The sequence below is a fragment of the Oncorhynchus masou genome, chromosome 17 (assembly GCF_036934945.1).
Source record: "Oncorhynchus masou masou isolate Uvic2021 chromosome 17, UVic_Omas_1.1, whole genome shotgun sequence".
Taxonomy (NCBI): domain Eukaryota; kingdom Metazoa; phylum Chordata; class Actinopteri; order Salmoniformes; family Salmonidae; genus Oncorhynchus; species Oncorhynchus masou.
In genome coordinates, this window is record NC_088228.1 from 12,379,415 (window position 1) to 12,404,776 (window position 25,362).

Here is a 25,362-nt window from a genome sequence, read left to right on the forward strand (position 1 = left end):
TTACTCTTATCCAGGCTGTATCACATCTGGCTGTGATTGGGAGTCCCATATGGCAACGCACAATTGGCCAAGCGTCGTCTGGGTTTGGCCGGGGTAGGCTGTCGTTGTAAATAAGAATTTGTTCTTAACTGACTTGCCTAGTTAAATAAAGGTTAAAATAAACAAATTAGACGGTACTGAACTAATTTGCACAAATGGCAAGTTTACTGAACATTTTTCTGTTCCTAAATAAATGGAAATCATTCCTCTTTTGCTTCCCGGAGTTAATCTTCTCCCGTAGCAGCTCTCAGACTGAAAAAGGGAAAAAAACATCTTCAACTTCTGTGTTGACAATGTGTTGCTACAATATTAGAGAACTGAAATTCACGTAGAACGGCGTGACTAGTAATGCTTACAGGCTTCTTGTCCTTTCATCAGCCCCCTCAGTGCTCCCATCGAAGCAGCTAGTTCCTCCAGCCTACTTCCTGCCTGTAGCCGTGGACAGGCTGGTAGAGGACAGTTCTTTCTCTGATTCCTTGGTCTCCCGTTCAAGGAGCATAGTGTTTCCACCGGTGGTCAGCACCTCATAACTGATGGGCTGCTGCTGTGGGGCCTCAGCCAGTACCATGCCCTTCACAGGGTCCACAGAGCTCACTGACTGCTGTCTGTGGGAGATGATGGTGTTTTCTCTGTGTTGGGGAGGTTCAGAAAATATCAGTCGACAGCAGTTACAGCACTTACTGCAGTTTCAAAACTGCAAAAATTTTTTATATAAGGGTGTGACAAACAGGAACCAAATTCGCCATTCAGGTATACAGTGGATATGTACAAATGAATGTTATTTGAGTCTCTCTCGCACTAAATGCAGTTAATACTCCACTCTGACTTTTTTCTTTCGAAAGGGCATCTTTGGTCACGTTTGCATGGGTCAAACAAAAGCACCCTAATGATTGATTGACAATCGAGCCTCCCACAATTTGGATTTTTTTAAATTTAACCTTTATTTAACTAGGCAAGTCGGTTAATTACATTCTTATGTACAATGATGGCCTACTAAGGCCAATTGTGCGCCACCCTATGGGACTCCAAGTTACACTCAGTTGTGATACAGCCTGGAATGCAGGCGGCTGCAAGTTGATGCTGGTAAGGTGCAAGTGCATAAAATTGCAGCCGATACTTCATGACCTTTGATCACATGGTTGTTGCAAAGTTCATGCAGCCTACATGTAGGTGCGAATCGGACAGTTTTTTTTTGTAATGCCCATAATGGTTCAGACTTTGAAAGGCAGTGACCATTTTGACAAAAGTAATATGCTCGAACGAGCCCATTGCCTTTGGAAGGTAAGTTGAAACCACTCAATATCGCCATCTGCCGGCCTTTGGGCTAATATGAAGTATAGCCTAGTACAGGGCCCCCCACGCGAATGGGTTTATTTGGCCCCCCAAGTGTGTTAATTGTTTGACATAATAGACTAAAAAAACATCGGGAAATCAGCTCCAAGAGATTTTAATTTAAGGAATCTGTTTGCAAGTATTCCCACTCATAATAGAGATAAACGTGGTCGTATGATGTAATCAAGGTTTGAAATTATTGTTTTAGTCAAACATCTGTTTGGTCTTCTTGCGGTTAATTTGCCGTCAACAAATGTTCTTGTAATTATGTTAGGCGCCCCGCCAAATCCGCTCAAGAAAAAAATCGACCCGCGGATGCCTAGTACATATTGTATTGAAACGCTTTGCACAGAAAGAGGGCGCCTGTGAGGCACCAATAAATACAGGAGCAGAGACTGCAAAACAACAAATTCTCAAAACACCCGCTAGTGTTCCCACTGTTCTGTGACTCCACTTCTCTATCCGGCTGCGATCGTTAGTTTTCGTCACGAAGCGGACGAGGGAGTGTAGCCTAGTCATACGGGCAAGTAGGTGGAGAAAATAAAATAATCAACGATAAGCGACAGACAACACCGTGAGAAAGTGAAAGTGGCACCAGTTGGCAGTCCCAAAGACCGTCGTTTGATCTGCTTTTCATAGCTGTCAACTGTTGAGTGAGGTCTCCTCCTAGTTGGTGACGGATACAGTAGGCGACACGGGGAGACCAGCTTGTATTGCCCTCGCCAGGTAAGTGTGTCGTGTCAGTGTTCCTAGGAAGTCAAGGGTTAATCAATAGGCCTATAAAACACATTCCCTGTTTTAGCTCTTCAAAAAACGTTCAGAAAGATAACTTGCCATTACAATGTATTTATTTGTAGGATACTCCAGTGGCACCCAGATAACATAAAATATTGACATCGTTACCAATTTTGCTTACATTGGGACAGAAGCTGTCACAAGCTGTCACATTAGTAGAGTGCGCAATAGGCCATGCGCGTAACATAAAGTGCATTTTGTAGTTATTACCGTGATAATTGTATGCTATGCCTTTGGGTGTCGACGGTAATCGCCCTTCTGACCAAGAATGAATTGTAATACGCCTATTGTGAAACAGCTGAAGCACAACGTACAGTGCCAGTATTTCCATTCGTGTAGGCTACTTATCGTCAGGCCTTCCAGAGACAGGTCGACTTGTTCGTGCAACATGTCATAGGCTACCTGTTCATATCAATCCTTCTCCATACATCTAGATGTGACAGGCCAGACACACACATTGGGCTCGAGGAGTGTGCAATGTTTTTTAATACCACCTTTAATGGAAACCTATCAGAATAAAATATATCCCCATGCATGCAGTAGATAATCAAATATGGCAATACTGTAGTAAACCAGTTACAAAGTGAGGATGTTCTATTGCTACTATTTCAATGAGAAGTCTAGCAACCATTAGGCTACACTGCATATGACAGCACAATGGCCGGATTCCACATTTGTATCCCGATAGAAGAAAGTGTATGATTGCATGTTCTTGGCTCCTGAAGGTCAGCTTGACACACCTGTGTCTTCAACTCTGTCCAATGCGTAACTTATTGTAGCCAGTGGCACCTACTGGCCGCTATGAGATGAGGTGTACGATTTGCATAAATACCTGAAGCGAAACGTTCAGGGAAAGAGTGTGTTGGTTCCACCCGGGAGCGCAAGGAACAGTGCACATTTCCTGTTCACTCCATGGGAGTATCTCAAATGGTTTTGCTCGCCTCCTCTCCTCTGTCCTCTCCACCTTTTGAAAAATGTCAAAGGTAATCAAGGACATGAGTCGAGGAAAGGAAACGTGGAAACATCCCATTGGTTGAATCAACGTTGTTTCCACATAATTGCAATAACATTACGTTGAACCAACATTGAATAGATGTTGAATTGACGTCTGTGCCCAGTGGGAAATTACTTATATGAAAAGAGAACCAGGCAAATGGAGTTTACAGGTGTGGAATCCCAAAATATATGTGTAAAGTGGTAAAAGGAATGTAGCTTGTTGTGCAAGACATTTTATCGACAAAAAGACAAGTAGCGTATCATTTTTAAATGTTTGCATTCTTTTCTCCTTTGGGAAAACAACAGCTCAACAGCTGATTCAAAGGGGGTGTTGCGGATTGTTAAACCCTTCTGCCTAGACGCTGCGAGGATACTCTCGCGCATCCTCTGCCGAAGTAGGTTTTCGAGGAGGGGAGCAGACTCCTTCGTTCGCATACAAACACATTTACACTTCTCGACCACTTATTGGTTTCCGGGTCACGGAGGAGAGGAGGACGGAGAAGTTGAAGTCTAAAGTTTATTGAACTTTTGTGACGTATTCGACGCAGTTGGAGGGAAGTGTTCAGTGCTGTTGGGAGAAGTGGCTTTGACAGCGAGTTATGGTTGTGGAGGCCAGGAAAGAGCATGGCTTGCCGACTTCAAAGTGAGCTTGGGAGAAGCCTTTCACTGCTCTGACTGTATTATTGAGTTTCTTCCATTAGGTAGGCAGGGTTTGGTATTTTGTTTAGTCTGGTATTTCAGGCAAAATATTTGGGGATGCCTTGGCGGGCTGACTATTTATTTAAAATGTTTGTTTGTCTACAGTACCTGTTTATTTGGTCACCACTTTCGTAGATACCGCCACATCGGACTTTAATTAGGAGGGAACTATTTAGTCAGAGAGCAGAAGCAAGTCTTATTCATCCACGTGTGTGTTTTGTATGCTAATTATTAAGTGTTTTATCTAAATAAGAGTGTTTCATCATGAGTGTGCTGTCTTACAAAGAGTGTGAATACTTGTGATTATTTCTTGCCCTGCTGCGAACTCATTGTGTGTCTTCTAAGAAATAGCCCTTCTGTGGTGTATTGTGACTCACAATTTGATGAACTTTTGTATTGCCCTGCGATTGTTAATAAACCGTGGCTCTTTGGAACTCTGTTTATGTCATTTATTTAGCAGACCTGTGCTTAACATGTCTCGAGGACCTCCTCGTAGTACAGTTTACATTGTGATCATCAACTAGGGCACTGACTGAGAGAGTGATGACGCAGCAGAATTACGACCAGCCAGGGAGGCCCAGCCAGGAGGCCCAGCCAGGAGACCCAACCAAGGAGGCCCAGCTAGGGAGGCCCAGCCAGGGAGGCTCTAGGCCAAGGCGTTTATACACAGACAATAAGCTGCCCTGTGTTCTGTCGCCCCATCACAGAGTCAACACAGGCAAGGCATTGATTAGACCAACTCATTAGTACCCTTATTTACTCTCATCAAAGCCTCACTCTACTACGCCCATTAAAATGAAAGGCAGTCTTGTCAAAACGTGTGGTTTTGTCATAAGGCTCCCCGGCCTGTTTCTTGGCATATTGGTACAGTTACCGCTAAAACAAAACATTACTATATGAATTGCCATTGTAATAATTTCCGGTAACTTACAATTTCAGCTTTTTATGACGACATACACTATCAGTTTTTGTTCTAGCTTTTATTTTGAAACTTTACATTTACATTTGACATTTTAGTTATTTAGCAGACTCTCTCAAATCAAATTTTATTGGTCACATACACATGGTTAGCAGATGTTATGCAAGTGTAGCGAAATGCTTGTGCTTCTAGTTCCAACAGTGCAGCAACATCTTAACATGTAATCTAACAATTCCCCAACAACTACCTAATACACACAAATCTAAAGGGATGAAATAAGAATATATATATAAATATATGGATGAGCAATGACAGAGCGGCATAGGCAAGATGCAATAGATGGTATAAAATACAATATATACATATGAGATGAGTGATGCAAGAAATGTAAACATTATTAAAGTGGCATTATTAAAGTGACTAGTGATTCATTTATTAAAGTGGCCAATGATTTCAAGTCTGTATGTAGGTAGCAGTCTCTCTGTTAGTCTGTTAAACAGTCTGATGGCCTTGAGATAGAAGCTGTTTTTCAGTCTCTCGGTCCCAGCTTTGATGCACCTGTACTGACCTCACCTTCTGGATGGTAGCGGGGTGAACAGGCCGTGGCTCGGGTGGTTGTTGTCTTTGATGATCTTTTTGTTCTTCCTGTGACATCGGGTGCTGTAGGTGTCCTGGAGGGCAGGTAGTTTGCCCCCAGTGATGGTGATGCGTTGTGCAGACCGCACCACCCTCTGGAGAGCCTTGCGGTTGTGGGCGGTGCAGTTGCCGTACCAGGCGGTGATACAGCCTGACAGGATGCTCTCAAATGTGCATCTATAAAAATTTGTGAGGGTTTTAGGTGACAAGCCACATTTCTTCAGCCTCCTGAGATTGAAGAGGCGCTGTTGCGTTTTTTTCACCACACTGTCTGTGTGGGTGGACCATTTTAGTTTGTCCGTGACGTGTATGCCGAGGAACTTATAACATTCCACATTCTCCACTGCTGTCCCGTCGATGTGGAAAGGGGGGTGCTCCCTCTGCTGTTTCCTGAAGTCCACGATTATCTCCTTTGTTTTGTTGACGTTGAGTGCGAGGTTATTTAACTGACACCACACTCCGAGTGCCCTCACCTCCTCCCTGTAGGCTATTTCGTCATTGTTGGTGATCAACAGAGATACTCTTAATGATCGGCTAAGAAAAGCCAACTGACATTTACTCCTGAGGTGCTGACTTGTTGCACCCTCGACAACTACTGTGATTATTATTATTTCACCATGCTGGTCATTTATGAACATTTGAACATCTTGGCCATGTTCTGTTATAAGGGAGTTTTTTCAAGCCACTGTGCTTCTACATCTGCTTTGCTTGCTGTTTGGGGTTTTAGGCTGGGTTTCTGTACAGCACTTTGAGATATCAGCTGATGTAAGAAGGGCTATATAAATACATTTTATTTTATTTGATCAAGCCCACGACTGTTGTTTTGTCTGCAAACTTGATGATTGAATTGGATGTGTGCATGGCCACACAGTCATGGGTGAACAGAGTACAGGAGGGTGCTGAGCACGCACCCTTGTGGGGCCCCAGTGTTGAGGATCAGCGAAGTGGAGATGTTGTTTTCTGCCTTCACCACCTGGGGGAGGTCCGTCAGGAATCCAGAGTGACTAACAGTTAGTGCATTCATCTAAACATGATGTTTCATTTGGAAACTATTAGTAGTTGAAACTGTAGTAGTTTCAATTTAGACTAATCCTTCTGTCTTACATCCTCCCTTTTTGGGCCGATATAATAATAACAAATCATGGGAAGCTGTACATTCTTGACAGCAATAAACCCACAGGGTACTCACACAGTTTGACTTTTGAGCCAACTTGTAATGATTTCAGAAGCAAGTGTCTTCTTTGAAAGAGAAGGCTGCAGAACTTGCTCGGTAGCCGTGGCTACAGTCTTGAATAAACTCAGGTTTGTATATGAGGAGGAAGAGCTTAGACGCAATGCAATCTTTGCTTGTGAGTTTCTGTGTGTTCTACTTGTGAGGCTTCAAGTCGTTCTTGTTGATACAGTTTAATACCAACTGACACACACACACACACACACACACACACACACACACACACACACACACACACACACACACACACACACACACACACACACACACACACAGTCACTCACTTCCTCTGTTTTCTCTAGTCCATGTTTATGTGGGTGATTGAATAACCTTCTCAGTAATGAACTCAGAGGATATGACTGCTCACTCCACATTGATCAACTGGTGTCCCCAAGACAATATCATAATACACTAATACAACATAGAACATAATTGTTGACATAATGTGGAAATTAGCTCTTTGTCATCGCACACAAATTGCATTGACAAAACAGTGCAACATCAATAACACTTTGTTATCTTCACTGGTCTAAAACTTTGTTATCTTCACTAGTCTAAAATGGGGTCTGACTTGAGTTTAAAAATGAATCCCCAAAACAATCCCAATAAATCAGAAAATAGAGTATAACTGTGTATTAATCATTTGACAGTGTAGTTTGCTAGTAAATACCTGGTAATTTCTGTACTTAAAATAAAGTGCTACCAAACAAAAATGACTTTATTAGTGCCGGCAAATCCAGAATCATGTTTTGTCCTGTTGTTTGTGGTGGTTGGTTCAGCCGTATGTTAAGGAAAGTTTGTCAACTTGACCCAAGAACATACACTGAACAAAAATATAAATGCAACATGTAAAGTGTTGGTCCCATGTTTCATGAGCTGAAATAAATAACCCCAGAAATGTTCAATACACATAAAAAGCTTATTTCTCTCAAATTTTGTTCAGAAAATTTGTTTACGTGTTACTGTTATTGAGCATTTCTCCTTTGCCAAGATAATTAATCCACTTGACAGGGTTGGCATATCAAGAATCTGATTAAACAGCATTATCATTACACAGGTGCACCTTGTGCTGGGGACAATAAAATGCCACTCAAAAATGTGCAGATTAATCACACAACAGAATGTCCACCAGAACTGTGGTCAGATAATTGAATGTTCATCCTTCTACCATAAGCAGCCTCTAAAGTCATTTTAGAGAATTTGGCAGTACATTCAACTGACCTCACAACCGCAGACAATGTGTATGACATTGTTAGGGTCAGCAGTTTGCTGATGTCAACATTGTGAACAGAGTGCCTATGGTGGCAGGGGGGTTATGGTATGGGCAGGCATAAGCTACGGACAACGAACACAATTGCATTTTATCAATTGGCAATTTAAATGCACAAAAAAATGTGACAAGATCCTGAGGCCCAATGTGAGGCCCATTTATTTTTAAAGGTATCTGTGACCAACAGATGCATATCTGTATTCCCAGTCATGTGCAATCCATAGATTAGAACTTAATGAATTTATTGCAATTGGCTGATTTCCTCATATGAACTGTAACTTGTTAAAATCTTTGAAATTGTTGCACGTTGCGTTTATATTTTTGTTCAGTATCGGTTAACTAACAAGAGTGTTGACATTACCGATGTACAGTAGCCACACCCAAAACTGATGATTCAGCGATAGGTTGATGAATTTATGCTTTTAATTGTATACCTGGGGGAAAAAATGCACAAGTTTGGATTATGACAACCTTAGTGCCCTGGGAGTTGATTCTTAAAAAATATATATATAATTTACCTTTATTTAACTAGGCAAGTCAGTTAAGAACAAATTCTTATTTTCAATGACGGCATAGGAACAGTGGGTTAACTGCCTGTTCAGGGGCAGAACGACAGATTTGTACCTTGTCAGCTCAGGGGTTTGAACTTGCAACCCTCTGGTTACTAGTCCAACGCTCTAACCACTAGGCTACCCTACTGACCCATTCTTCTTAGACCCCCTCCCTAAAAAATACAACTTAAAAAAAAATAAAGAACTAGATATTACTTCACAGGAAATGACATATAATAGATAAACATCTGTGCCTCTCTGCTTTCCTGCACAAAGTGTGTCTGTTAGGACCTATATTTTAATCTGATTTGAATGGGGATCAAACGTGTGCTTCAATAATTTAATGGTTGTCGTAGCAACTATCTGAGATGGGAGCGGACTTCCACCTAATTTGTGTAGTCAGAAACTCTGGCAGTGTATAACATGTTGTGTCTCGTCCTTACAAGCCCTGTGTGACACACTAGTGAAAAGTCTTCCTTTCCAGCCGTTTCTCTCTCGACCTCTATCTCAATCAGCTACACGGTGAAAACTGTTTTGGTCATGCATCCTGGAGGCTCATTCAATCTCTTTGTTGTACTCTCTGTAGTGAAAAAACTTCCATTCAGATGAAGTGGAGAGGATTGTGGATAAGATAGATAGATAGTCATTGTATTATTGAGGAGTCCATCAAGTGGTTTAACCACCCTACAGATCCTCATTCTCTCTCAGGTTATCGAGGGTCAATCTCCAAACATTTCCAGATTTTCCGATCAACCTTAAAACATTCCTAGATTTCCCCATATGACAAGCAGAATTCCAACTAAAATCCCCTTCAAAAGGAATTCTAAGATGTCCATTAGTAAGGGGGATGGCAGGAAGAGGATGGATGAGAAGACAACAAAGAAGGGAGGGATATGACAATGGTTTATTTTTGGATGCAGGAAGCCTTGTGCCACATGCCATGGTCGTGACCACGTGAGTTGTTACCATGTAGAAGCTGTCATATGCAGAGACCTCTTCAGTGGATGAGCTTTGTCTTCCACCTGGTGCTCTCTCTCTGTCTCTCTCTTTTGCACACACACACACACACACACACACACACACACACACACACACACACACACACACACACACACACACTTGTATTCTTATGGTGAAGCAATTGTTTTCTCATGAATTTACACATGCACTGATGCACACCTAGCTGATATAATTGAATTTAAGTCAGTTTATGGGAAGCTCAAATCCAGCCCTAGGCACTCCTAGCCTGCCCCTTTGAATCCATCCCAGTGAGGTTAGCAGCTGTTGATACTGAGGGTGATGCCAATGATAACTGATTGCTTGTCCAAACCCAGGGAGGATGTAAATCATACTCTCTTAGAAAAAAAGGTGCTATCTAGAACCTTTAAGGTTTTTCAGCTGTCCCCATAGAAGAACCCTTTTAAGAACCACTTTTGGTAGCCAGTAGAACCCTTCTGGTTTCAGGTAGAACCCTTACAGATGGTTTTACCTGGAACTGGAACTAAAAGTGTTCTACCAGAAATCAAAAAGGGTTCTCTAGCCGAATAACTTTTGGAACCATTTTTTTCTAGGAGTGTTATAATACAGTACTACAGTTATTAATTTGAGCTATTTTGTTACAGCAGGAAAATAATCCTACAGCAACAAGAAATGTGAATCATAATGTGGATTATAATTCATGTAAAGCTTTGTAGAAGTTGATACAGTTTTACGTAGGGCAAATTAAGTCTGGAAATTACAAACTTTAGAAGCCTTTTTAAAACTCAATTACACTACATGTTTGCACTTCCTGTTATGCAGGAAAATTCTCTGCAACAAAAGTGATCAAATTACAAGCCTACATAAAGTGGGGCAAAAAGTATTTCGTTAGCCACCAATTGTGCAAGTTCTCCCACTTAAAAATATGAGAGAGGCCTGTAATTTTCATCATAGGTACACTTCAACTATGACAGACAAATTGAGAAACACATTTTGTAGGATTGTTAATTGTAGCATTTTGTAGGATTGTAGGATTTTTAATGAATTTATTTGCCAATTATGGTAGAAAATAAGTATTTGGTCACCTACAAACAAGCAAGATTTCTGGCTCTCACAGACCTGTAACTTCTTCTTTAATAGGCTCCTCTGTCCTCCACTCGTTACCTGTATTAATGGCACCTGTTTGAACTTGTTATCAGTATAAAAGACACCTGTCCACAACCTCAAACAGTCACACTCCAAACTCCACTATGGCCAAGACCAAAGAGCTGTCAAAGGACACCAGAAACAAAATTGTAGACCGGCACCAGGCAGGGAAGACTGAATCTGCAATAGGTAAGCAGCTTGGTTTGAAGAAATCAACTGTGGGAGCAATTATTAGGAAATGGAAGACATACAAGACCACTGATAATCTCCCTCGATCTGGGGCTCCACGCAAGATCTCACCCCGTGGGGTCAAAATGATCACAAGAACGGTGAGCAAAAATCCCAGAACCACACGGGGCAACCTAGTGAATAACCTGCAGAGAGCTGGGACCAAAGTAACAAAGCCTACCATCAGTAACGCACTATGCCGCCAGGGACTCAAATCCTGCAGTGCCAGATGTGTCCCCCTGCTTAAGCCAGTACATGTCCAGGCCCGTCTGAAGTTTGCTAGAGAGCATTTAGATGATCCAGAAGAAGATTGGGAGAATGTCATATGGTCAGATGAAACCAAAATATAACTTTTTGGTAAAAACTCAACTCGTCGTGTTTGGAGGACAAAGAATGCTGAGTGGCATCCATAAAACACCATACCTACTGTGAAGCATGGGGTGGAAACAACATGCTTTGGGGCTGTTTTTCTGTAAAGGGACCAGGACGACTGATCCGTGTAAAGGAAAGAATGAATGGGGCCATGTATCGTGAGATTTTGAGTGAAAACCTCCTTCCATCAGCAAGGGCATTGAAGATGAAACGTGGCTGGGTCTTTCAGCATGACAATGATCCCAAACACACCGCCCGGGCAACGAAGGAGTGGCTTTGTAAGAAGCATTTCAAGGTCCTGGAGTGGCCTAGCCAGTCTCCAGATCTCAACCCCTCTGCATGGAGGAATGGGCCAAAATACCAGCAACAGTGTGTGAAAACCTTGTGAAGACTTACAGAAAACGTTTGACCTCTGTCATTGCCAACAAAGGGTATATAACAAAGTATTGAGATAAACTTTTGTTATTGACCAAATACTTATTTTCCACCATCATTTGCAAATAAATTCATAAAGAATCCTACAATGTGATTTTCTGGATTTTTTTTTCTCATTTTGTCTGTCATAGTTGAAGTGTATGATGAAAATTACAGGCCTCTCATCTTTTTAAGTGGGAGAACTTGCACAATTGGTGGCTGACTAAATACCTTTTTGTCCCACTGTATATATTGAACTGCTGTTGCTCACTTCGTTAGCCTATAGATTTAGATATTCAATTAAAAGATTCAGTAAGCACTGAAAAGACAGCCAAGCTGGCCTATCCATTTAGAAAGACAAAGTGGTTCATGTGGACATACCAGCATTATCTCTGACACCATACATGTTGTGGTATTGTTAGATGACTAGTAGTAGCTGAGAGTGGAGAGGATGGCTGTTTGACATGATATTGACTGTAAGCTATGTATGGCAGTGTTTCTATAGTAGTGATTTGGAATCACTGAGGCTGATACAGTGAATCCAATCCCAAACCAGGGAGCTCAGGAAGTGTGATGTTTATTCCCTAAACCAGTCTGAGGGTGGGATAAAATATTGCTTTTTAATTTGAGGCTCCTGTCGTAACTGTTGAGTCTCTCCTCAGATGAGCGGCTCAGGCTAATGTCAAGCTAACGTTAACTTCCGTTGTTGATATGAAGCTCTGGCCTCGGTCACTCTGTTCTAATGCTTTGTCTTCGTGTCGGAAGACTAGGGCCGGGATTCAATCCAAGGCACGTTAGAGAGTTGCGCATTGCTCTTGACTTTTAAAGGTAATTTACGTTTGAGCTGACATTTAGCGTTTACCGTTAATGCGATCTCCACGAACTTCCGGGCCGCAAATCCTGGCCCAGTAGTACTAGTAATTGTTTGAATCATAGACATGCAGTGAACAAATGTAATGTACTGTATGTGTGTTAAGCTAAGTATATTAAATGTGTGTGCAATACAACGTGTTACTCATTGTATTAAATTACTTAAAGAGCCACTGCCTTTAAAAAGCAAACATTCCCTTTGAAAAATGGCCTATGTGGCATTGATATGTGTCAGAAACATTTATTCGAGTCAAAATTGGCTACAAAGTGTACAGAGGATCATTTTTTGTCATAAAGTCAGTCTCATCCAAAACGGAGTTTTGAACATCCGTGCGTCACAACGGGTAAATGAAGGTTGGGTTTTGATGTCCATTTGCCCACTAACCTGGGGGTAAACAGTTGCTCTACAATAGCATATACAGTGAGGAAGTTTACATGAAACAGCATTTTCTTTCTTTTTTTTTGGACAAATATCATTAACCAAACGTGGAATCGGTCAGGAAACACACCACCAAGACTGAAATCGAGTGCCAATCAGCGTGTTCAGTGGCTCTTTAATATGTTGGAAATTAGATACCAAAGACAGATTGATGCATACTATTATTAACTATAGTCATAATTTATGAAAATGCAGAGAACGCGTTTGTGTGTAGGCTACTGTACGTGCACAGAGCTCATAATGGTATTACCCCCCCCAAATAAAGAAGAATCCTATATTCTGCTGTCCCCTGCTGCTGATATGGTGGGAATGCAGGCATTATCACAATTTGGATTTTCCTGTTGAAACCAAACATCTGAAAACATTGGATAGAAAAAAAACATATTATATGGCAGAAATTCCTATCAGAGGGCTAGCTAGGGGTTATTTATGTCTGTCAGTTAGCTAGGTTGCTAGGGGTTGTTTCCGTCGCTGTGCTCCTCATGGAAAAGCTGTATTTTTGCAGTGGAATTTTGTTGCTGAAACTTTTCTTATATTTGTTGTGGCTGTACTGTTAGATTATACAAGAATGTCTCGGATTATAAAAGAATGTCTCGGATTATAAAAGAATGTCTCGGATAATAAAAGAATGTCTCGGATTATAAAAGAATGTCTCGGATTAAAAAAGAATGTCTCGGATTATAAAAGAATGTCTCGGATTATAAAAGAATGTCTCGGATTATAAAATAATGTTTCCTTGCCATGGTTTTGTCATTGACATTTCATCCCTGTTTTACAGCCCTCGAAAGGGCCACTTACTCAAAGTTATTCATTCCTTAAACATTGTCCTGACATGAAATTAACAGGAGAAACATAGGTAATAATGAAATGACAATTTTCTTAAAATTACCTGAAATTGGCTCACGATTGTTGGCATGGCATATGGAAGAAAGAAAGAAGAAAAGGCTCAAATAAATAGCAATTCCTCTTTATGGACGCTAGGTGGCGCACTAGACTACATTCGCAGCTCTCACATTGTCTTTCCTCAGGCGGTCTAAAACTTTCCTGAGGCAGAGCATACACTTGTATCCTGCTTTTAATGGGCTACTTACAAACAGTGACATATCCAAATATTGAAATACATATATCACTCTGATATTGTGCTTATGTGAGGGTTTGCCACTTTGGCAGAGCAGTGTCTTCTCATATTGCAGTATGTATTGTGTTACATGTGGTTTAAAGAATGTAAATATACTTAAGTCGCAACCTTAGACTAAATACTGAAGTAAATACTTGAATGAGCAAAAGTTTCCAACACCCCCATTCCTGAAACAAAGCTGCTTTGTTTGGTAGAGGACAAAGTTAGGGTAATGTGTGTTAGCTAGTACAATGAACTCGCTCAGTAGGGTAATAGGGTCCTCACTTGCAGGTGCAATTATAGTTCTGCATTAGCTACAGATTGAAGGAGAACTTTCCTGCAATGAAACTTGTAGTGTATTTGAGGTTTTAAAAGGTTTCTGAAGTCTGTAATGTACACTTTGACCGTTAAATAAAGGTTAAATAAAAAATAAAATAATCCTTTACAAAAAATGTATCATCCCCTACAAAAATGTCCATCAATTATAATCCACATAATAATTCAAATTTCCTGTTGCTGCAGGATTATTTTCCTGCTGTAGAAAACTGGCTCAAATTAAAATACTACATCTGTAATGACTCAGTCAGGATGGGAAGAGATGCATTGTGGAATTCCTTAACCCCACGTCACGTCTTAATATGGAGACGAGGGGCTTTACTACAAGGTCCAGGTGTCCTGACAATGACCCCCCCTCGCCCCCTTTCTGCCAGCTTGGCTTTGCCAGGTGGGCTAACTACAACCTTTAGTGAGTAGACTTATCCACAGCCCATTGATATTGTTTTCTCTTCTGTTGTATATCTCGTGTGTGTGTGTGTGTGTGTGTGTGTGTGTGTGTGTGTGTGTGTGTGTGTGTGTGTGTGTGTGTGTGTGTGTGTGTGTGTGTGTGTGTGTGTGTGTGTGTGTGTGTGTGTGTGTGTGTGTGTGTGTGCGCGCGTGTCTGTGTATTCAAACAACAGTTGGGTCGCTGAGGTAAAGTTACCCTGTCTGTGTCTAGCGGGTGGCCTGGTCCCATTGGAGTATCCTCTAACAGCTCCACAGAGTGTGTGGAGTGTTTATAGTGTCATACGTGTGTGTGTGTTTTGCAGAGGATTCCCCAAGCTCCTAGAGATATGTTTCTCGCTTATTGATCCCACTATGCTGTCAACAGCTTTGATAACAGCTCTGTGGGTTGCCGGGGGACCAAATGGTGTTTTGTTTACTCTAATAACAGACGTGTACATTGAACAGTAGGCCAATAGCTTTGTGGTTTGCTTGAGAAAACACTGGCAGGTTTTGTTGTCTATTTTAGAACTATATCATATTGCCAATGATAACGTTCACGTGAAATGTGTTAGGCTTCTGTAATTTTCCATAAAACTCCCGTCAGGGCAAAACAGGAAGACACGCCTTTCATAAAGACGCCAACTCTCTCTTACCTGAACCAATATTAATATTGACCCTGACCTATACTCTACAGCATTTTATAACCATACCGCCCTTATATGGGTTATTTCCCCCGGCCTAAGGAGAGGAGGCTCCACCAGCCCAAGTCAATCTCCCTGCCGGACGGGTAAAGGGGAAAGTCTAAGCGGAATCCTTGGAATGTCCCAACTCTGACATCACATCAAATTTGAAATGGTTAAGGTTCAGGTTGAGGTTAAAGTAAGGGTACGGGTTAAGGTTAGGGTTATGGTTGGGGTTACATACAGTAAGGTTAGGGTTAAGGTTATGGTTGAGGTTAGGGTTAAGGTACACAATTGTTCCAGCGTTGTCCGGGTTTGACCAGGGTAGGCCATCATTGTAAATAAGAATTTGTTCTTAACTGACTTGCCTAGTTAGATAAAGGTTAAATAAATACAAAATAAAAAGTGCATGAAACACAGTCAAGTTGATAAATGCATGAGCAATGAAAGTGATCGACAGGGCTGGAGTGGAGCGGGTCGAGAGCTTCAAGTTCCTTGATGTCCACATCATGGTCCAAACACACCAACACAGTCGTGAAGAGGGCACAATAATGCCTCTTCCCCCTCAGGAGGCTGAAAAGATTTGGGGTCCTCAGATCCTCCAAAAGTGAGTAGGCCTCTTGACCGGCTGCATCACTGCTTGGCATCCAATCACAATGCGCTACAGAGGGTAATGCATACAGCCCAGTACATCACCGAGCTCCCTGCCATCCAGGACCTCTATACCAGGTGGTGTCAGTGGAAGGCCCTAAAAATGGTCAAAGACTCTAGCCACCTAAGTCAAAGCCTGTTCTCTCTGCTGCCACACGGCTAGCGGTACCGATGCCCCAAGTTTGGAACCAACAGGACCCTGAACAGCTTTTATCCCCAAGACTTAAGAAGGCTAAATAGATAGTTAAATAGTTAACCAAATAGCTACCCGGAATATCTGCATTTACCCTTTTTTCACAAACTTTTAGGCCTCATCACATGCGTTGCTGCTACTATTTACGGTCACTTTATTCCTAGTTATACTTGCATACAGTATCTACTTCAACTACCTTGTACCCCTCCCTCTACATCCACTCTGTACTGGTACCCCTTGTATATGGCCAAGTTATCATAACTCATTGTGTATCTATTATTATTTGTATTTATTACGTGTTTTATGTTCTATTATTTCTCTATTTTCTTATTCTCTTCATGGTTGGGAAGAGCCGTAAGTAAGCATTTCACTGTTAATCCACAGCTGTTGTTTACGAAGCATGTGACTAATAACATTTTATTTGATACAATAACGAGAGGAAATGTGTTTCCAAATGGCATCTTCTGTAATCTGTTGTCTTTTTGTGGAGCTCAGGCTTCAGAATGCTCAGAAGTGATGTCGGTTTGATGGATTATTTCATTTCTTTAGAGTCCTCAGGGAAGTTGGCTGACAACCCAACCATTTCTTTAGAGTCCTCAGGGAAGTTGGCTGACAACCCAAACATTTCTTTAGAGTCCTCAGGGAAGTTGGCTGGCAACCCAAACATTTCTTTAGAGTCCTCAGGGAAGTTGGCTGGCAACCCAAACATTTCTTTAGAGTCCTCAGGGAAGTTGGCTGGCAACCCAAACATTTCTTTAGAGTCCTCAGGGAAGTTTGCTGACAACCCAAACATTTCTTTAGAGTCCTCAGGGAAGTTGGCTGGCAACCCAAACAAAGGGATAGATTGTCGGTAATTTGTGGGTCCTTGTTCAGTGTTAGGATAGTTTTTAGTGTCTGTGTGGTGAGAAATTAACTGGAAAACTATGGAGGAGGTGTGTGTGTGTGTGTGTAGAGACACCACCCTTTATGCTCTCTCGCTCCTTGGGCCCCAAAGTTTTTGTCTCTTGTTCCACTGTGTTGAAGAGGCACACACAGGTGTCAGGGAGATGCACAGACACACTCTTTGTCCAGTTCATCCTACACCAAACTCAAGTGCTGCATTCACATTCAAATTGCACAAAACTTTATTTGCATCTCATTTTACAGTCCACAAATCCAGAACAAATTCCAAGAAAACGTACAGTATTATATAGAGCCATGACTGCATGGAACACCCACCCATCAAAGATTGCTCAAGTAAACAGCAAACCTGGGTTCAAATAAGAGATACACGTCTCCCTTTTTAGACCAAGATATTGGGTGGTATGTACTGATATGTAGGCTATGTGTGACGTTTTGCATTTATGTAGTTCTGTCCTTGAGCTGTTCTATCAATGTTCTGTATTGTCATGTTTCATGCTTGTGTGGACTCCAGGAAGAGTAGCTGCTGCTTTCGCAACAGCTAATGGAGATCCTAATAAAACACCCAAAATGTACAGCTAAGGGAGATCCTAATAAAATATCCTAAATGTACAGCTCAGGGAGATCCTAATAAAATACCCTAAATGTACAGCTAATGGAGATCCTAATAAATGTACAGCTAATGGAGATCCTAATAAAACACCCAAAATGTACAGCTAATGGAGATCCTAATAAAACACCCAAAATCTACAGCTAATGGAGATCCTAATAAATGTACAGCTAATGGAGATCCTAATAAAACACCCAAAATGTACAGCTAATGGAGATCCTAATAAATGTACAGCTAATGGAGATCCTAATAAAATACCCTAAATGTACAGCTAATGGAGATCCTAATTAATGTACAGCTAATGGAGATCCTAATAAATGTACAGCTAATGGAGATCCTAATAAAACACCCAAGATGTACAGCTTAACGGAATCCATTCTGCTGCTTTAACCTTTTTAAAGAATAAGTGCGATAGTAAACTAGCTCTTTGTGTTGGCCACTTGTGTGAGTAGACACTCACTCAATCTCATTTTCTGTAAAGATCGCAACCTTTAACTTAACTAAAAAACAAAACTGACAACACATCTTTATGGTAGTGTGAATGGGCCAGCCTAGACCCAGACCCTAACCCAGACCCAGACCCATGTATCTGTGCAGAGAAAATAAGACACGAGAGAAAGTCTGAAGGGAGGGGATGTAAAGAGGGGTATAGGATACTTGACAGATATCAGGGTGGCCTCTCCAGGAAGTGACCTCAGTTTGACCCTGCGGTATCTGTCCCCAGTCCCTTGGATCCCTGACGTCTCAGACAGATTGAGTTACTGGAGGAGGAGGAAGAAGAGCCGGATACAGAACCACACAAGCATTAATCTGGGCCCCGGGGCTCTACCTACCCTACCCCACTGTGTCTAGCTTACTGGCTGCTTACCTGTGTGTGTCTCTCTGTCTGTGTCTGGTTTAGAGAATAAACTATATGGATTTTTTAGGCCCGATGCCGATGTTTGAGGTTCAAGGAGGCCAATGGCCAATATTTTAGGCCGATATTCAATATCATTAAATTAGGAAATGTTGATGACAAAATTTCCCAGAGACAGCCATGTATGCTTTAATGCATGAATTTTTAAATCAAACAATACATTTGACCAACCTAACTACATAACAACATAATGATAATAATTGTATTTGAATGGTAACTCTCATGATAAACTGGGACTATTATTAAGATGGCATAGGCCTACTCACAATACAATGAATGCATATTCAATAGGAGTTATTGAGCTTGTTTGGGCTGATCAGTGGAATCAGTGGTGCTACAGATGACACACAATCTGTTTTCCTTCCACGTGGGACTGATATTAGCCTACTGATCAACAACATTTGCATAAAAGAATCACTCCAGAATGTCACATCTGAATGGAAAGACATCATATAGGCACTGCTGTTAGTTTGAGAATATAAAATAACATACAGTAGCAGTCAAGTTTGGACACACCAACTCATTCAAGGGTTTTTATTAATTTTCGACAATTTTCTACATTGTAGAATAACACGGAACCCAAACCGTCTGCGCGCGTGCTCCATCGTGCATACATGTATTTTGTCCCCCCACACCAAACGCGATCACGACACGCAGGTTAAAATATCAAAACAAACTCTGAACCAATTATATTAATTTGGGGACAGGTTGAAAAGCATTAAACATTTATGGCAATTTAGCTAGCTAGCTTGTACTTGCTAGCTAATTTGTCCTGGAATATAAACATTGAGTTGTTATTTTACCTGAAATGCACGAGGTCCTCTACTCTGCCAAATAATCCACACATAAAACAGTCAACCCGAATCGGTTCTAGTCATCTCTCCGCCTTCTAGGCCTTTTCTTCTCTTGACTTTATATTGCGATTGGCAACTTTCATAAATTAGGTGCATTACAGCCACTGACCTCGTTCGGCTTTCAGTCACCAACGTGGGTATAACCAATGAGGAGATGGCACGTGGGTACCTGCTTCTATAAACCAATGAGGAGATGGGAGAGGCAGGACTTGCAGCGCGATCTGTGTCACAAATAGAACTGACTTCTATATATTAGCCCTTGGCAACGCAGACGCTCGTTGGCGCGTGCGAGCAGTGTGGGTGCCATAATTTAATAATATAGATTTCTAAATTAATTTTGCAACGCGAGCGGTGTAGTCAGCCTGTTATGGACGTGCCGCCTATGAGCCTATGTCAATCTACTATCCCCCATGGTCGAAAAGTTGACCTATTCTATTGGTCAGCTTGTCGAGGAAGAAATGTTCCAAACAGACTCCTGGGACGATAGATCCCAAATTCATACAACAGTTGGCCAAGGCTACATTGGGAAAAAAAGGAACGTTACAAAGCAATGAATCTGATGCATCATCAGAACTCAGAACTTCAGTGTAACTTCAGTGTAAAATGTTGATACACTATAATTTCTTAACATTATTAGTGCAGTAGGTGACGCGCGAGAGTGCATTTGCCTACCAGACAATGAAAGACATTTTAAAGCCAATAGAACCTGAGAGAAATAGGCTACTGGTTTCAATGGCATATGGAAGTCTTTATAAAACAAAAAGCTACTGGTTTCAATGGCATATGGAAGTCTTTATAAAACAAAAAGCTACTGGTTTCAATGGCATATGGAAGTCTTTATAAAACAAAAAGCTACTGGTTTCAATGGCATATGGAAGTCTTTATAAAACAAAAAGCTACTGGTTTCAATGGCATATGGAAGTCTTTATAAAACAAAAAGCTACTGGTTTCAATGGCATATGGAAGTCTTTATAAAACAAAAAGCTACTGGTTTCAATGGCATATGGAAGTCTTTATAAAACAAAAAGCTACTGGTTTCAATGGCATATGGAAGTCTTTATAAAACAAAAAGTACTTTTCAATAAATGGAAGTCTTTATAAAACAAAAAGCTACTGGTTTCAATGGCATATGGAAGTCTTTATAAAACAAAATGGCAGCTACTACTGGTTTCAATGACATATGGAAGTCTTTATAAAACAATAAGCTACTGGTTTCGATGACATATGGAAGTCTTTATAAAACAAAAAGCTACTGGTTTCAATGACATATGGAAGTCTTTATAAAACAAAAAGCAAAATATGCTTTACTGGTTTCAATGGCATATGGAAGTCTTTATAAAAAAAAGCAAAAAGCTACTGGTTTCAATGGCATATGGAAGTCTTTATAAAACAAAAAGCTACTGGTTTCAAGTGGAAGTCTTTATAAAACAAAAGCTGGCATATGAAAGTCTTTATAAAACAAAAAGCTACTGGTTTCAATGGTATATGGAAGTCTTTATAAAACAAAAGCTACTGGTTTCAATGGCATATGGAAGTCTTTATAAAACAAAAAGCTACTGGTTTCAATGGCATATGAAAGTCTTTATAAAACAAAAAGCTACTGGTTTCAATGGCATATGGAAGTCTTTATAAAACCAAAAGCTACTGGTTTCAATGTTATATGGAAGTCTTTATAAAACAATAAGCTACTGGTTTCGATGACATATGGAAGTCTTTATAAAACAAAAAGCTACTGGTTTCAATGACATATGGAAGTCTTTATAAAACAAAAAGCTACTGGTTTCAATGCATATGGAAGTCTTTATAAAACAAAAAGCTACTGGTTTCAATGACATATGGAAGTCTTTATAAAACAAAAAGCTACTGGTTTCAATGACATATGGAAGTCTTTATAAAACAAAAAGCTACTGGTTTCAATGACATGGAAGTCTTTATAAAGCAAAAAGCTACTGTAAAACAAAAAGCTACTGGTTTCAATATGGAAGTCTTTATAAAGTCTTTATAAATGGAAGTCAAAAAAAAAGCTACCATAAAGTCTTTATAAAACAATGAATGACATATGGAAGTCTTTATAAAACCAAAAGCTACTGGTTTCAATGACATATGGAAGTCTTTATAAAACCAAAAGCTACTGGTTTCAATGACATATGGAAGTCTTTATAAAACCAAAAGCTACTGGTTTCAATGACATATGGAAGTCTTTATAAAACCAAAAGCTACTGGTTTCAATGACATATGGAAGTCTTTATAAAACCAAAAGCTACTGGTTTCAATGACATATGGAAGTCTTTATAAAACAAAAAGGTTTCAATGACTATGGTTTTATAAAACAAAAGCTTACAATGACATATGGAAGTCTTTATAAAACCAAAAGCTACTGGTTTCAATGACATGTGGAAGTCTTTATAAAATAATTGCCTCCACGGATATGTAGTAAAACATGTTGTAAAACATTCAGGTTTCAAACAATTTAGTAGCTTTATGTTTTCAAAACGCATACTGCCTCCAGCTCATTTCAAAGTGGTTTGTGACGTGCTGACGAAGCCTGTTCTGTTGATTATGCATTTGAATGGTGAATGGTATTTGCGCTTCAATTAGCAGTTGAGAAATACAAACAGTAGCTCTTTTTTAATCGTCGCCCCCCAAAAATTGTTTTAACACATAATTGCATTTAGTATCATTGCGCAATGATGGGTCATATATAAGTGCTGTCTGATAGATCTTCCGCCCAAAGCCTCTGTATCTGTGTGCTGTACATGTCTGATAAATAAGATACATAACGAATATGCACACGAGCCAATTTAATACCACACAATTATGCAAATTAACCCATAGATGAATAGCATGACTGGTCAAATGTATTTCCATCACCTGGTGTTTACATCAATGAATAGGCTAAAAAACATTATTTTGCGATGGGATTTGTTTTCTTCTCCTGGACAATTGGCCAGTGCCAATTTTGTTCATCAGCTTTTAAAACATTTTAATGGCCAAAAGCCGGCTATTGCCAGCTAATGGAAACCCTGGTCTGCCCCTACATGTCTGGTTGGCTATCTGTCTGTCTGGTTGGCTGGCTTCGGCTGGCTGTACACTGATGGATCTACAGCTGAACCAGGGGTGAGAGAGAGGTCAAGGATTTACCGCTGATGCAAGAGAAGGAAAGCATGGTGTTTTCTCCCGCGGTCCCTCTTTCTTTGTCTAGCTCTTGCTTTTCGTCATTCTTTCTCTTTCTTTACCTATGTCTCGTGTCTGAAAAGCAAAACCACACGTGTTGTAGGGTAATGTAGGGTAATTCCTTCCCCTGTGGCTCTTTTCCACCTCAATGTCTGATAAATAACATGAATGACTGGGCTTTCTATAAGTCTGTAAGATCTGAAGGATTTAGAGCAGGTGATACATTATTTGGAGCTTCGTGTGAAGTCCCTAACACCTTGATCACACCTATAGGGTCATTGCGCAAAATAGTATGCAGCATCATCTGGATATGTGTGCAACAAAAATATATATTTCTGTCAAGCCGTCTACGCCTATACAATTTGATGCATACGTTTGATAAATACAACGTATGCACCACACAGAACGCAATGCTGCAAGGCAAATGGAGCCTTCCATTGGAGAAGAATGCGATGATGCTGTCGGTGTGATTGAGGCGTAACGGCTCATTGGTTCATTGGTTGGTAGTTCTATAGTCCTACTTCTGGGCTGGGTCTCCCAGAACCATTGTAGCACTAAGACCTTCTTAATTCAATTGAAACTAAATGAAAGATGATCTTAGTGCTACGATGTGTTTGATGAAACCCAGCCCTGTTCTGCTACATTCTTCTCCTTTCTGTTTTCCCTTCGTCAGATGTTATTGGGTTGGTTTCTCATGACCTGACCCTGCCCATTCCCGCTCTCAGATTCAAACAGTCCTTGTCCTTGAACCAGTCATAAATATCTTACAATCTGGAACTTGCCCTTTAGCATAGCAGCTGTGTGGTACCATATAGTTTGAATTAATACAAACACAATGACGACAGGATATTGCATCAAATGCAATACGGCTGCTCTCTGTTTCTGTACTTTTGCCTTTTCTGCGTTGTATGTTGCCTCTGTCAGTGTTGCCCTTGGATGTTTGCATTGACGAGGTGCAAAGGCCCCTGAAGCAACATTAATGGTTGCCGGGTCCAACACTTTCCGTTAAGATTAAAGGAAGATGGTTTTGTTCTTGAGAAGGTGGGGTTAAACATAATGGCAGGGGAAACACTTCTCAGAGTGACACTTTTCTTCCTGTTACAGTAATAACTGGGGATTTACATTGATGGGTCACACACACACGTCCTATACAGTAAATCTTGAGTCCTGCTAAAACAAAGTTACTTTTGTCCTACAAAGAGGGGGGTGGGGAGGAGGGGGGGGGGGTGCATGGGCCAATAGAATTCTAAATAAAAATAAATAAAAACTATTGAGTCCTGACTGACATTCCTGTACCTCATTCCCAGCATGGCTGTGTTTTTTGTTCAGGCCCTCTTTGAAATGTTACAGCTCATTGACAGTGGTTGATGATTCAGTCCTTGTCTATCTGAGGTCCTTGTCTGTCTGAGGTCCTTGTCTGTCTGAGGTCCTTGTCTGTCTGAGGTCCTTGTCTGTCTGAGGTCCTTGTCTGTCTGAGGTCCTTGTCTATCTGAGGTCCTTGTCTATCTGAGGTCCTTGTCTATCTGAGGTCCTTGTCTATCTGAGGTCCTTGTCTATCTGAGGTCCTTGTCTATCTGAGGTCCTTGTCTATCTGAGGTCCTTGTCTATCTGAGGTCCTTGTCTATCTGAGGTCCTTGTCTATCTGAGGTCCTTGTCTATCTGAGGTCATTGTCTATCTGAGGTCCTTGTCTATCTGAAGAACTTGAGTACGCACAGAGAGCCAAACCCTGTCTGCCTATTTTCATCACACCTGTTCAAATTATCGCCTTTCTACGAGCAAGTTTTTGTCATTAAGTGAGTTTCGGTTGTAAAAGTGTAGGAGAGACTTTCCTCGTTTTTGAAGGTGTATTGAAAGCATCCCGTCTTGCTCAAGTCATCTGTTTTACTACACACCTCACTATCACAAGGAAGAAGCGTTATATACAGAACGTTCAACCAGTGTTCATTTAGTTAGAGAGTGTGTCTGTGTCTTTTCTCATTTGATCGTTGCCACATCTAGCAGTGTCAGAACATGGCGGGTGGCAGAAACAGATATTCAGTCTGGTCCACTGAGAGAGTTAAACACTGACCTGTAAGCAAAAGGTCAACAGACTATTGACACTTGACCCAGTTGACACTGATGTAGTATGTGCAGCTTCTCGAATGTCCCTTCATTGAATGATGCCTTTAAATCATGGTGGCAGTGATCTAGTCTAGATGTATTTAACACACGTGCACACATTCACACACGCATATGGTGCTCACATACACATGCTCCTATGCGCACACACACACACACACACACACACACACACACACACACACACGTATACATGGCACACACGCATTCTGCAAACTTGTAAATTGTAGTGCTGGGATATTATCACGATACTTAGGTGACGATACAATATCTATTGCGATTCGATACTGTGATTTTATTTGCGATTCGATGTTCCAAACATATTGCTCACCATACGTCTGCTGCAGAAGGACAATAATTAGTTTTTATTTATCCAATTGCGATCCAATTACGATCTTGTCTCATCGCTGCAACTCCCCAAAAGGCTCGGGAGAGGCGAAGGTCGAGTCATGCGTCCTCCGAAACACAACC

The 25,362-nt window shown here is 40.9% G+C and overlaps 1 protein-coding gene across 1 annotated transcript in view; it reads left to right on the forward strand.

Annotated features, from left to right (window-relative positions):
* Positions 1-1,793: 1,793 nt before the first annotated feature.
* Positions 1,794-25,362, forward strand: part of LOC135558501 (guanine nucleotide-binding protein G(I)/G(S)/G(O) subunit gamma-12-like) — a 52,577-nt gene continuing 29,008 nt past the window's right edge. Inside the window, exon 1 of the mRNA XM_064992341.1 lies at positions 1,794-2,097. The gene's annotated coding sequence lies outside the window, so the exon portion shown is untranslated. The remainder of the gene's footprint in view (positions 2,098-25,362) is intronic.